The sequence below is a fragment of the Rattus norvegicus genome, chromosome 17 (genome assembly GCF_036323735.1).
Source record: "Rattus norvegicus strain BN/NHsdMcwi chromosome 17, GRCr8, whole genome shotgun sequence".
Taxonomy (NCBI): Eukaryota; Metazoa; Chordata; class Mammalia; order Rodentia; family Muridae; genus Rattus; species Rattus norvegicus.
Genome location: NC_086035.1, coordinates 46749611 through 46765166, shown reverse-complemented (window position 1 = coordinate 46765166; position 15556 = coordinate 46749611).

The following is a 15556-nucleotide window of genomic DNA, read 5'->3' as shown; positions in this document are numbered from 1 at the left end:
TCAATTGGTGAAAAATTTTCAATATCCTGAACAGTACACTTATTACTACTGCGGCCTATTGGGAACTAACTGAATTCACCAAGGTACACAGATTCGGCTCATCATATTTTGAGAAATCTTTAAAAGTACACATATTACAAGACCCTGCTACTAGGAACTAACTGAATTCACAAAGAAACAGTGTTTCAGTTCGTAAAACGTTGCTCTATCTTGAATAACAAGCTTATTACATGCGAATCGTATTGGGAACCTACTGAATTCACCATGATACTTAGATTCCGTTCCTTAAAATGTTGCTATATATTGAAAAGCACACTCAAACAAGCATGTCCCATTGGGAACTCACTGAATTCGCCTTGAAATTTTGACTCAATTCCTGAAAATTTTTCTATATCCCGAACTGTCCACTTATTACTACTGTGGCCTTCTAGGAACTAACTGAATTCACAAAGTTACTGAGATTCGGCTCCCCAAATTTTGATACATCTTTAAAAGTACACATATTACAAGAGCCTGCTACTGGGAACTGACTGAATTCACAAAGAAAGAGTGTTTCAGTTCGTTAAGACGTTGCTCTATCTTGAATAACAACCTGATTACATGCGAATCCTATTGGGAACCTACTGAATTCAATGTGATACTTAGATTCGGTTCCTTAAAATGTTGCTATATATTGAAAAGCACACTCACACAGGCATGTCCCATTGGGAACTCACTGAATTCACCTAGAAATTTTGATTCCATTCGTGAAAATTTTTCTATATCCAGAACACTCCACTTAGTACTACTGCGGCCTACTGGGTTCTAACTGAATTCAACAAGTTACTGAGATTCGGTTCAACAAATTTTGATAAATCTTTAAAAGTACACATATTACAAGAGCCTGCTACTGGGAACTAACTGAATTCACAAAGAAACAGTGTCAGTTCGTTAAAACGTTGCTCTATATCGAATAACAAGCTTATTACATGCGAATCCTATTGGAAACCTACTGAATTCACTATGATACTTAGATTCCGTTCCTTAAAATGTTGCTATATATTGTAAAAAACACTGATAGACGCATGTCCCCTTGGGAACTCACTGAATTCGACTAGAAATTATGATTCAATTCATGAAAATTTTTCTATATCCAGAACAGTCCACTTATTACTCTTTCGGCTTACTAGGAACTAACATAGTTCATCAAGTTACTGAGATTCTGCTCACGAAATTTTGATAAATCTTTAAAAGTACACATATTACAAGAGCCTGCTACTGGAAACTAACTGAATTCAGAAAGAAACAGTTATTCAGTTTGTTAAACCATTGCTCTATCTTGAATAACAAGCTTGTTACATACGAATCCTATTGGGAAACTACTGTATTCACCATGATACTTAGATTCTGCTCATTAAAATGTTGCTATGTATTGAAAAGCACACTCATACAAGCATGTCCCATTGGGAACTCGCTGAATTCGCCTAGAAATTTTAATTCAATTCGTGAAAATTTTCAATATCCAGATCAGTACACTTATTACTACTGCGGCCTATTGGGAACTAACTGAATTCACCAAGTTATTTAGATTCGGCTCATCATATTTTGAGAAATCTGTAAAAGTACACATATTAAAAGAGCCTGCTACTGGGAACTAACTGAATTCACAAAGAAACAGTGTCAGTTCGTTAAAATTTTGCTCTATCTTGAATAACAACCTGATTACATGCGAATCCTATTGGGAACCTACTGAAATCACCATGATACTTAGATTCCGTTCCTTAAAATGTTGCTATATATTGAAAAGCACACCCAAACAATCATGTCCCATTGGGAACTCACTGAATTCGCCTAGAAATTTTGATTTCATTCGTGAATATTTTTCAATATCCCGAACAGTCCACTTATTACAAGTCGCCTGGAGAACTAACTGAATTCACCAAGTTATTGAGATTCTTCTCACGAAATTTTGATAAATCTTTAAAAGTACACATCTTACAAGAGCCTGCTACTGTGAACTAACTGAATTCTCATAGAAACAGTGTTTCAGTTCGTTAAGACGCTTTTCTATCTTGAATAAAAAGCTTATTACATGCGAATCGTATTGGGAAACTACTGAAATCACCATGATACTTAGATTCCGTTCCTTAAAATGTTGCTATATATTGAAAAGCACACTCAAACAAGCATGTCCCATTGGGAACTCACTGAATTCGCCTTGAAATTTTGATTCAATTCCTGAAAATTTTTCTATATCCCGAACTGTCCACTTATTACTACTGTGGCCTTCTAGGAACTAACTGAATTCACAAAGTTACTGAGATTTGGCTCACCAAATTTTGATACATCTTTAAAAGTACACATATTACAAGAGCCTGCTACTGGGAACTGATGAATTCACAAAGAAACAGTGTTTCAGTTCGTTAAAACGTTGCTCTATCTTGAATAACAACCTGATTACATGCGAATCCTATTGGGAACCTACTGAATTCAATGTGATACTTAGATTCGGTTCCTTAAAATGTTGCTATATATTGAAAAGCACACTCACACAGGCATGTCCCATTTGGAACTCACTGAATTCACCTAGAAATTTTGATCCATTCCTGAAAATTTTTCTATATCCCGAACACTCCACTTAGTACTACTGCGGCCTATTTGGTTCTAACTGAATTCACCAAGTTACTGATATTCCGCTCACCAAATTTTGATAAATCTTTAAAAGTACACATATTACAAGAGCCTGCTACTGGGAACTAACTGAATTCACAAAGAAACAGTGTCAGTTCTTTAAAACGTTGCTCTATATCGAATAACAAGCTTATTACATGCGAATCCTATTGGAAACCTACTGAATTCACCATGATACTTAGATTCCGTTCCTTAAAATGTTGCTATATATTGTAAAAAACACTCATAGAAGCATGTCCCCTTGGGAACTCACTGAATTCGACTAGAAATTATGATTCAATTCATGAAAATTTTTCTATATCCAGATCAGTCCACTTATTACTCTTTCGGCTTACTAGGAACTAACATAGTTCATCAAGTTACTCAGATTCTGCTCACGAAATTTTGATAAATCTTTAAAAGTACACATATTACAAGAGCCTGCTACTGGAAACTAACTGAATTCAGAAAGAAAAAGTGATTCAGTTTGTTAAACCAAGCTCTATCTTGAATAACAAGCTTGTTACATTCTAATCCTATTGGGAAACTACTGTATTCACCATGATACTTAGATTCCGCTCATTAAAATGTTGCTATGTATTGAAATGCACACTCATACAAGCATGTCCCATGGGAACTCGCTGAATTCGCCTAGAAATTTTAATTCAATTCGTGAAAATTTTCAATATCCCGATATGTACACTTATTACTACTGCGGCCTATTGGGAACTAACTGAATTCACCAAGTTATTCAGATTCGGCTCATCATATTTTGAGAAATCTTTAAAAGTACACATATTACAAGAGCCTGCTCTTGGGAACTAACTGAATTCACAAAGAAACAGTGTTTCAATTCGTTAAAATGTTGCTCTATGTTGAATAACAACCTGATTACATGCGAATCCTATTGGGAACCTACTGAATTCACCATGATACTTAGATTCCGTTCCTTAAAATGTTGCTATATATTGAAAAGCACACTCAAACAAACATGTCCCATTGGGAACTCACAGAATTCGCTTAGAAATTTTGATTACATTCGTGAAAATTTATCAATATCCCGAACACTCCACTTATTACAACTGCGCCCTAGAGAACTAACTGAATTCACCAAGTTACTGAGATTCGGCTCCCCATATTTCGATAAATCATTAAAGTACACATCTTACAAGAGCCTGCTACTGGGAACTAACTGAATTCACAAAGAAACAGTGTCAGTTCGTGAAAACGTTGCTCTATCTTGAATAACAACCTGATTACATGCGAATTCTATTGGGAACCTACTGAATTCAACGTGATACTTACATTCCGTTCCTTAAAATATTGCTATATATTGAAAAGCACACTCACACAGGCATGTCCCATTGAGAACTCACTCAATTCACCTAGAAATTTTGATTCCGTTCGTGAAAATTTTTCTATATCTCGAACAGTCCACTTAGTACTATTGCGACCTACTAGGAATTACCTGTATTCACCAATTTACTAATATTCGGCTCAAGAAATATTGATAAATATTTAAAAGTACACATCCTACAAGAGCCTGCTACTGGGAACTAACTGAATTCACAAAGAAACTGTGTTTCAGTTCGTTAAAACGTTGCTCTATCTTGAAGAACAACCTGATTACATGCGAATCCTATTGGGAACCTACTGAATTCAACGAGATACTTAGATTCGGTTCCTTAAAATGTTGCTATATATTGAAAAGCACACTCACACAGGCATGTCCCATTGGGAACACACTGAATTCACCTAGAAATTTTGATTCCATTCCTGAAAATTTTTCTATATCCCGAACACTCCACTTAGTACTACTGCGGCCTATTTGGTTCTAACTGAATTCACCAAGTTACTGATATTCCGCTCACCAAATTTTGATAAATCTTTAAAAGTACACATATTACAAGAGCCTGCTACTGGGAACTAACTGAATTCACAAAGAAACAGTGTCAGTTCTTTAAAACGTTGCTCTATATCGAATAACAAGCTTATTACATGCGAATCCTATTGGAAACCTACTGAATTCACCATGATACTTAGATTCCGTTCCTTAAAATGTTGCTATATATTGTAAAAAACACTGATAGACGCATGTCCCCTTGGGAACTCACTGAATTCGACTAGAAATTATGATTCAATTCATGAAAATTTTTCTATATCCAGAACAGTCCACTTATTACTCTTTTGGCTTACTAGGAACTAACATAGTTCATCAAGTTACTGAGATTCTGCTCACGAAATTTTGATAAATCTTTAAAAGTACACATATTACAAGAGCCTGCTACTGGAAACTAACTGAATTCAGAAAGAAACAGTGATTCAGTTTGTTAAACCATTGCTCTATCTTGAATAACATGCTTGATACATACGAATCCTATTGGGAAACTACTGTATTCACCATGATACTTAGATTCCGCTCATTAAAATGTTGCTATGTATTGAAAAGCACACTCATACAGGCATGTCCCATTGGGAACTCGCTGAATTCGCCTAGAAATTTTAATTCAATTCGTGAAAATTTTCAATATCCCGATCAGTACACTTATTACTACTGCGGCCTATTGGGAACTAACTGAATTCACCAAGTTACACAGATTCGGCTCATCATATTTTGAGAAATCTTTAAAAGTACACATATTACAAGAGCCTGCTACTGGGAACTAACTGAATTCACAAAGAAACAGTGTTTCAGTTCGTTAAAATGTTGCTCTATCTTGAATAACAACCTGATTACATGCGAATCCTATTGGGAACCTACTGAATTCACCATGATACTTAGATTCCGTTCCTTAAAATGTTGCTATATATTGAAAAGCACACTCAAACAATCATGTCACATTGGGAACTCACTGAATTCGCCTTGAAATTTTGATTTCATTCGTGAAAATTTTTCAATATCCCGAACACTCCACTTACTACTACTGCGGCCTACTGGGAACTCACTGAATTCACCAAGTTACTGAGATTCGGCTCACCAAATATTGAAATATCTTTAAAAGTACACATATTACAAGAGCCTGCTACTGGGAACTAACTGAATTCACAAAGAAACATTGTCAGTTCGTTAAAAGGTTGCTCTATATCGAATAACAAGCTATTTACATGCGAATCCTGTTGGAAACCTACTGAATTCACCATGATTCTTAGATTCCGTTCCTTAAAATGTTGCTATATATTGAAAAAACACTCATACAAGCATGTCCCCTTGGGAACTCACTGAATTCGACTAGAAATTATGATTCAATTCATGAAAATTTTTCTATATCCTGATCAGTCCACTTATTACTCTTTCGGCTTACTAGGAACTAACATAGTTCATCAAGTTACTCAGATTCTGCTCATGAAATTTTGATAAATCTTTAAAAGTACACATATTACAAGAGCCTGCTACTGGAAACTAACTGAATTCAGAAAGAAAAAGTGATTCAGTTTGTTAAACCAAGCTCTATCTTGAATAACAAGCTTGTTACATACTAATCCTATTGGGAAACTACTGTATTCACCATGATACTTAGATTCCGCTCATTAAAATGTTGCTATGTATTGAAATGCACACTCATACAAGCATGTCCCATGGGAACTCGCTGAATTCGCCTAGAAATTTTAATTCAATTCGTGAAAATTTTCAATATCCCGATATGTACACTTATTACTACTGCGGCCTATTGGGAACTAACTGAATTCACCAAGTATTCAGATTCGGCTCATCATATTTTGAGAAATCTTTAAAAGTACACATATTACAAGAGCCTGCTCTTGGGAACTAACTGAATTCACAAAGAAACAGTGTTTCAATTCGTTAAAATGTTGCTCTATGTTGAATAACAACCTGATTACATGCGAATCCTATTGGGAACCTACTGAATTCACCATGATACTTAGATTCCGTTCCTTAAAATGTTGCTATATATTGAAAAGCACACTCAAACAAACATGTCCCATTGGGAACTCACAGAATTCGCTTAGAAATTTTGATTACATTCGTGAAAATTTATCAATATCCCGAACACTCCACTTATTACAACTGCGCCCTAGAGAACTAACTGAATTCACCAAGTTACTGAGATTCGGCTCCCCATATTTCGATAAATCATTAAAGTACACATCTTACAAGAGCCTGCTACTGGGAACTAACTGAATTCACAAAGAAACAGTGTCAGTTCGTGAAAACGTTGCTCTATCTTGAATAACAACCTGATTACATGCGAATTCTATTGGGAACCTACTGAATTCAACGTGATACTTACATTCCGTTCCTTAAAATATTGCTATATATTGAAAAGCACACTCACACAGGCATGTCCCATTGAGAACTCACTCAATTCACCTAGAAATTTTGATTCCGTTCGTGAAAATTTTTCTATATCTCGAACAGTCCACTTAGTACTATTGCGACCTACTAGGAATTACCTGTATTCACCAATTTACTAATATTCGGCTCAAGAAATATTGATAAATATTTAAAAGTACACATCCTACAAGAGCCTGCTACTGGGAACTAACTGAATTCACAAAGAAACTGTGTTTCAGTTCGTTAAAACGTTGCTCTATCTTGAAGAACAACCTGATTACATGCGAATCCTATTGGGAACCTACTGAATTCAACGAGATACTTAGATTCGGTTCCTTAAAATGTTGCTATATATTGAAAAGCACACTCACACAGGCATGTCCCATTGGGAACTCACTGAATTCACCTAGAAATTTTGATTCCATTCCTGAAAATTTTTCTATATCCCGAACACTCCACTTAGTACTACTGCGGCCTATTTGGTTCTAACTGAATTCACCAAGTTACTGATATTCCGCTCACCAAATTTTGATAAATCTTTAAAAGTACACATATTACAAGAGCCTGCTACTGGGAACTAACTGAATTCACAAAGAAACAGTGTCAGTTCTTTAAAACGTTGCTCTATATCGAATAACAAGCTTATTACATGCGAATCCTATTGGAAACCTACTGAATTCACCATGATACTTAGATTCCGTTCCTTAAAATGTTGCTATATATTGTAAAAAACACTGATAGAAGCATGTCCCCTTGGGAACTCACTGAATTCGACTAGAAATTATGATTCAATTCATGAAAATTTTTCTATATCCAGATCAGTCCACTTATTACTCTTTCGGCTTACTAGGAACTAACATAGTTCATCAAGTTACTCAGATTCTGCTCACGAAATTTTGAAAAATCTTTAAAAGTACACATATTACAAGAGCCTGCTACTGGAAACTAACTGAATTCAGAAAGAAAAAGTGATTCAGTTTGTTAAACCAAGCTCTATCTTGAATAACAAGCTTGTTACATACTAATCCTATTGGGAAACTACTGTATTCACCATGATACTTAGATTCCGCTCATTAAAATGTTGCTATGTATTGAAATGCACACTCATACAAGCATGTCCCATGGGAACTCGCTGAATTCGCCTAGAAATTTTAATTCAATTCGTGAAAATTTTCAATATCCCGATCAGTACACTTATTACTACTGCGGCCTATTGGGAACTAACTGAATTCACCAAGTTACACAGATTCGGATCATCATATTTTGAGAAATCTTTAAAAGTACACATATTACAAGAGCCTGCTACTGGGAACTAACTGAATTCACAAAGAAACAGTGTTTCAGTTCGTTAAAATGTTGCTCTATCTTGAATAACAACCTGATTACATGCGAATCCTATTGGGAACCTACTGAATTCACCATGATACTTAGATTCCGTTCCTTAAAATGTTGCTATATATTGAAAAGCACACTCAAACAATCATGTCACATTGGGAACTCACTGAATTCGCCTAGAAATTTTGATTTCATTCGTGAAAATTTTTCAATATCCCGAACACTCCACTTACTACTACTGCGGCCTACTGGGAACTCACTGAATTCACCAAGTTACTGAGATTCGGCTCACCAAATATTGAAATATCTTTAAAAGTACACATATTACAAGAGCCTGCTACTGGGAACTAACTGAATTCACAAAGAAACATTGTCAGTTCGTTAAAAGGTTGCTCTATATCGAATAACAAGCTATTTACATGCGAATCCTGTTGGAAACCTACTGAATTCACCATGATTCTTAGATTCCGTTCCTTAAAATGTTGCTATATATTGAAAAAACACTCATACAAGCATGTCCCCTTGGGAACTCACTGAATTCGACTAGAAATTATGATTCAATTCATGAAAATTTTTCTATATCCTGATCAGTCCACTTATTACTCTTTCGGCTTACTAGGAACTAACATAGTTCATCAAGTTACTCAGATTCTGCTCACGAAATTTTGATAAATCTTTAAAAGTACACATATTACAAGAGCCTGCTACTGGAAACTAACTGAATTCAGAAAGAAAAAGTGATTCAGTTTTTTAAACCAAGCTCTATCTTGAATAACAAGCTTGTTACATACTAATCCTATTGGGAAACTACTGTATTCACCATGATACTTAGATTCCGCTCATTAAAATGTTGCTATGTATTGAAATGCACACTCATACAAGCATGTCCCATGGGAACTCGCTGAATTCGCCTAGAAATTTTAATTCAATTCGTGAAAATTTTCAATATCCCGATATGTACACTTATTACTACTGCGGCCTATTGGGAACTAACTGAATTCACCAAGTTATTCAGATTCGGCTCATCATATTTTGAGAAATCTTTAAAAGTACACATATTACAAGAGCCTGCTCTTGGGAACTAACTGAATTCACAAAGAAACAGTGTTTCAATTCGTTAAAATGTTGCTCTATGTTGAATAACAACCTGATTACATGCGAATCCTATTGGGAACCTACTGAATTCACCATGATACTTAGATTCCGTTCCTTAAAATGTTGCTATATATTGAAAAGCACACTCAAACAAACATGTCCCATTGGGAACTCACAGAATTCGCTTAGAAATTTTGATTACATTCGTGAAAATTTATCAATATCCCGAACACTCCACTTATTACAACTGCGCCCTAGAGAACTAACTGAATTCACCAAGTTACTGAGATTCGGCTCCCCATATTTCGATAAATCATTAAAGTACACATCTTACAAGAGCCTGCTACTGGGAACTAACTGAATTCACAAAGAAACAGTGTCAGTTCGTGAAAACGTTGCTCTATCTTGAATAACAACCTGATTACATGCGAATTCTATTGGGAACCTACTGAATTCAACGTGATACTTACATTCCGTTCCTTAAAATATTGCTATATATTGAAAAGCACACTCACACAGGCATGTCCCATTGAGAACTCACTCAATTCACCTAGAAATTTTGATTCCGTTCGTGAAAATTTTTCTATATCTCGAACAGTCCACTTAGTACTATTGCGACCTACTAGGAATTACCTGTATTCACCAATTTACTAATATTCGGCTCAAGAAATATTGATAAATATTTAAAAGTACACATCCTACAAGAGCCTGCTACTGGGAACTAACTGAATTCACAAAGAAACTGTGTTTCAGTTCGTTAAAACGTTGCTCTATCTTGAAGAACAACCTGATTACATGCGAATCCTATTGGGAACCTACTGAATTCAACGAGATACTTAGATTCGGTTCCTTAAAATGTTGCTATATATTGAAAAGCACACTCACACAGGCATGTCCCATTGGGAACTCACTGAATTCACCTAGAAATTTTGATTCCATTCCTGAAAATTTTTCTATATCCCGAACACTCCACTTAGTACTACTGCGGCCTATTTGGTTCTAACTGAATTCACCAAGTTACTGATATTCCGCTCACCAAATTTTGATAAATCTTTAAAAGTACACATATTACAAGAGCCTGCTACTGGGAACTAACTGAATTCACAAAGAAACAGTGTCAGTTCTTTAAAACGTTGCTCTATATCGAATAACAAGCTTATTACATGCGAATCCTATTGGAAACCTACTGAATTCACCATGATACTTAGATTCCGTTCCTTAAAATGTTGCTATATATTGTAAAAAACACTGATAGAAGCATGTCCCCTTGGGAACTCACTGAATTCGACTAGAAATTATGATTCAATTCATGAAAATTTTTCTATATCCAGATCAGTCCACTTATTACTCTTTCGGCTTACTAGGAACTAACATAGTTCATCAAGTTACTCAGATTCTGCTCACGAAATTTTGAAAAATCTTTAAAAGTACACATATTACAAGAGCCTGCTACTGGAAACTAACTGAATTCAGAAAGAAAAAGTGATTCAGTTTGTTAAACCAAGCTCTATCTTGAATAACAAGCTTGTTACATACTAATCCTATTGGGAAACTACTGTATTCACCATGATACTTAGATTCCGCTCATTAAAATGTTGCTATGTATTGAAATGCACACTCATACAAGCATGTCCCATGGGAACTCGCTGAATTCGCCTAGAAATTTTAATTCAATTCGTGAAAATTTTCAATATCCCGATCAGTACACTTATTACTACTGCGGCCTATTGGGAACTAACTGAATTCACCAAGTTACACAGATTCGGATCATCATATTTTGAGAAATCTTTAAAAGTACACATATTACAAGAGCCTGCTACTGGGAACTAACTGAATTCACAAAGAAACAGTGTTTCAGTTCGTTAAAATGTTGCTCTATCTTGAATAACAACCTGATTACATGCGAATCCTATTGGGAACCTACTGAATTCACCATGATACTTAGATTCCGTTCCTTAAAATGTTGCTATATATTGAAAAGCACACTCAAACAATCATGTCACATTGGGAACTCACTGAATTCGCCTAGAAATTTTGATTTCATTCGTGAAAATTTTTCAATATCCCGAACACTCCACTTACTACTACTGCGGCCTACTGGGAACTCACTGAATTCACCAAGTTACTGAGATTCGGCTCACCAAATATTGAAATATCTTTAAAAGTACACATATTACAAGAGCCTGCTACTGGGAACTAACTGAATTCACAAAGAAACATTGTCAGTTCGTTAAAAGGTTGCTCTATATCGAATAACAAGCTATTTACATGCGAATCCTGTTGGAAACCTACTGAATTCACCATGATTCTTAGATTCCGTTCCTTAAAATGTTGCTATATATTGAAAAAACACTCATACAAGCATGTCCCCTTGGGAACTCACTGAATTCGACTAGAAATTATGATTCAATGCATGAAAATTTTCTATATCCATAACAGTCCACTTATTACTATTGTGGCTTACTAGGAACTAACATAATTCACCATGTTACTGAGATTCTGCTCACGAAATTTTGATAAATCGTTAAAAGTACACATATTACAAGAGCCTGCTGCTGGGAACTAACTGAATTCAGAAAGAAACAGTGATTCAGTTTGCTAAACCGTTGCACTATCTTGAATAACATGCTTATTACATACGAATCCTATTGGGAAACTACTGTATTCACCAAGATACTTAGATTCCGTGCATTAAAATGTTGCTATGTATTGAAAGGCACACTCATACAAGCATGTCCCAATCGGAACTCACTGAATTTGCCTAGAAATTTTAATTCAATTGGTGAAAATTTTTCAATATCCCGAACAGTACACTTATTACTACTGCGGCCTATTGGGAACTAACTGAATTCACCATGTTACACAGATTCGGCTCATCATATTTTGAGAAATCTTTAAAAGTACACATATTACAAGAGCCTGCTACTAGGAACTAACTGAATCCACAAAGAAACAGTGTTTCAGTTCGGAAAACGTTGCTATATCTTGAATAACAACATGATTACATGCGAATCCGATTGGGAACCTACTGAATTCACCATGATACTTAGATTCCTTTCCTTAAAATGTTGCTATATATTGAAAAGCACACTCAAACAAGCATGTCCCATTGGGAACTCACTGAATTCGCCTTGAAATTTTGACTCAATTCCTGAAAATTTTTCTATATCCCGAACTGTCCACTTATTACTACTGTGGCCTTCTAGGAACTAACTGAATTCACAAAGTTACTGAGATTCGGCTCCCCAAATTTTCATACATCTTTAAAAGTACACATATTACAAGAGCCTGCTACTGGGAACTGACTGAATTCACAAAGAAAGATTGTTTCAGTTCGTTAAGACGTTGCTCTATCTTGAATAACAACCTGATTACATGCGAATCCTATTGGGAACCTACTGAATTCAACGTGATACTTAGATTCGGTTCCTTAAAATGTTGCTATATATTGAAAAGCACACTCACACAGGCATGTCCCATTGGGAACTCACTGAATTCACCTAGAAATTTTGATTCCATTCCTGAAAACTTTTCTGTATCCCGAACTGTCCACTTAGTACTACTGCGGCCTATTGGGTTCTAACTGAATTCAACAAGTTACTGAGATTCGGTTCACCAAATTTTGATAAATCTTTAAAAGTACACATATTACAAGAGCCTGCTACTGGGAACTAACTGAATTCACAAAGAAACAGTGTCAGTTTTTTAAAACGTTGTTCTATATCAAATAACAAGCTTATAACATGCGAATCCTATTGGAAACCTACTGAATTCACCATGATACTTAGATTGCGTTCCTTAAAATGTTGCTATATATTGTAAAAAACACTCATAGAAGCATGTCCCCTTGGGAACTCACTGAATTCGACTAGAAATTATGATTCAATTCATGAAAAATTTTCTATATCCAGAGCAGTCCACTTATTACTATTTCGGCTTACTAGGAACTAACATAGTTCACCAAGTTACTGAGATTCTGCTAACGAAATTTTGATAAATCTTTAAAAGTACACATATTACAAGAGCCTGCTACTGGGAACAAACTGAATTCAGAAAGAAACAGTGATTCAGTTTGTTAAACCAAGCTCTATCTTGAATAACAAGCTTGTTACATACGAATCCTATTGGGAAACTACTGTATTCACCATGATACTTAGATTCCGTTCATTAAAATGTTGCTATGTATTGAAAAGCACACTCATACAAGCATGTCCCATTGGGAACTCGCTGAATTCGCCTAGAAATTTTAATTCAATTCCTGAAAATTTTCAATATCCCGATCAGTACACTTATTACTACTGCGGCCTATTGGGAACTAACTGAATTCACCAAGTTATTCAGATTCGGCTCATCATATTTTGAGAAATCTTTAAAAGTACACATATTACAAGAGCCTGCTACTGGGAACTAACTGAATTCACAAAGAAACAGTGTTTCAGTTCGTTAAAATGTTGCTCTATCTTGAATAACAACCAGATTAAATGTGAATCCTATTGGGAACCTACTGAATTCACCATGATACTTAGATTCCGTTCCGTAAAATGTTGCTATATATTGAAAAGCACACTCAAACAAGCATGTCCCAATGGGAACTCACTTAATTCGCCTAGAAATTTTGATTTCATTCGTTAAAATTTTTCAAAATCCCGAACAGTCCACTTATTCCAACTGCGCCTGGAGAACTAACTGAATTCACCAAGTTACTGATATTCTGCTCACGAAATTTTGATAAATCTTTAAAAGTACACATCTTACAAGAGCTTGCTACTGGGAACTAACTGAATTCAAAAAGAAACACTGTTTCAGTTCGTTAAAAAGTTGCTCTATCTTGAATAACAAGCTTATTACATGCGAATCGTATTGGGAACCTACTGAAATCACCATGATACTTAGATTCCGTTCTTTAAAATGTTGCTATATATTGAAAAGCACACACAAACAAGCATGTCCAATTGGGAACTCACTGAATTCGCCTTGAAATTTTGATTCAATTCCCAAAAAATTTTTCTATATCCCGAACTGTCCACTTATTACTACTGTGGCCTTCTAGGAAATAACTGAATTCACAAAGTTACTGAGATTCGGCTCACCAAATTTTGATACATCTTTAAAATACACATATTACAAGAGCTTGCTACTGGGAACTGACTGAATTCACAAAGAAACAGTGTTTCAGTTCGTTAAAACGTTGCTCTATCTTGAATAACAACTTGATTACATGCGAATTCTATTGGGAACCTACTGAATTCAACGTGAAACTTACATTCCGTTCCTTAAAATATTGCTATATATTGAAAAGCAGACTCACACAGGCATGTGCCATTGGGAACTCATTCAATTCACCTAGAAATTTTGATTCCGTTCGTGAAAATTTTTCTATATCTCGAACAGTCCACTTAGTACTATCGCGGCCTACTAGGAATTACCTGTATTCACCAATTTACTAAGATTCGGCTCAAGAAATATTGATAAATATTTAAAAGTACACATCTTACAAGAGCCTGCTACTGGGAACTAACTGAATTCACAAAGAAACAGTGTTTCAGTTCGTTAAATCGTTGCTCTATCTTGAATAACAACCTGATTACATGCAAATCCTATTGGGAACCTACTGAATTCAACGTGATACTTAGATTCGGTTCCTTAAAATGTTGCTATATATTGAAAAGCACACTCACACAGGCATGTCCCATTGGGACCTCACTGAATTCACCTAGAAATTTTGATTCCATTCGTGAATATTTTTCTATATCCCGAACACTCCACTTAGTACTACTGCGGCCTATTGGGTTCTAACTGAATTCACCAAGTTACTGAGATTCGGTTCACCAAATTTTGATAAATCTTTAAAAGTACACATATTACAAGAGCCTGCTACTGGGAACTAACTGAATTCACAAAGAAACAGTGTCAGTTCGTTAAAACGTTGCTCTATTTCGAATAACAAGCTTAATACATGCGAATCCTATTGGAAACCTACTGAATTCACCATGATACTTAGATTGCGTTCCTTAAAATGTTGCTATATATTGTAAAAAACACTCATAGAAGCATGTCCCCTTGGGAACTCACTGAATTCGACTAGAAATTATGATTCAATTCATGAAAATTTTTCTATATCCAGAACAGTCCACTTATTACTATTTCGGCTTACTAGGAACTAACATAGTTCACCAAGTTACT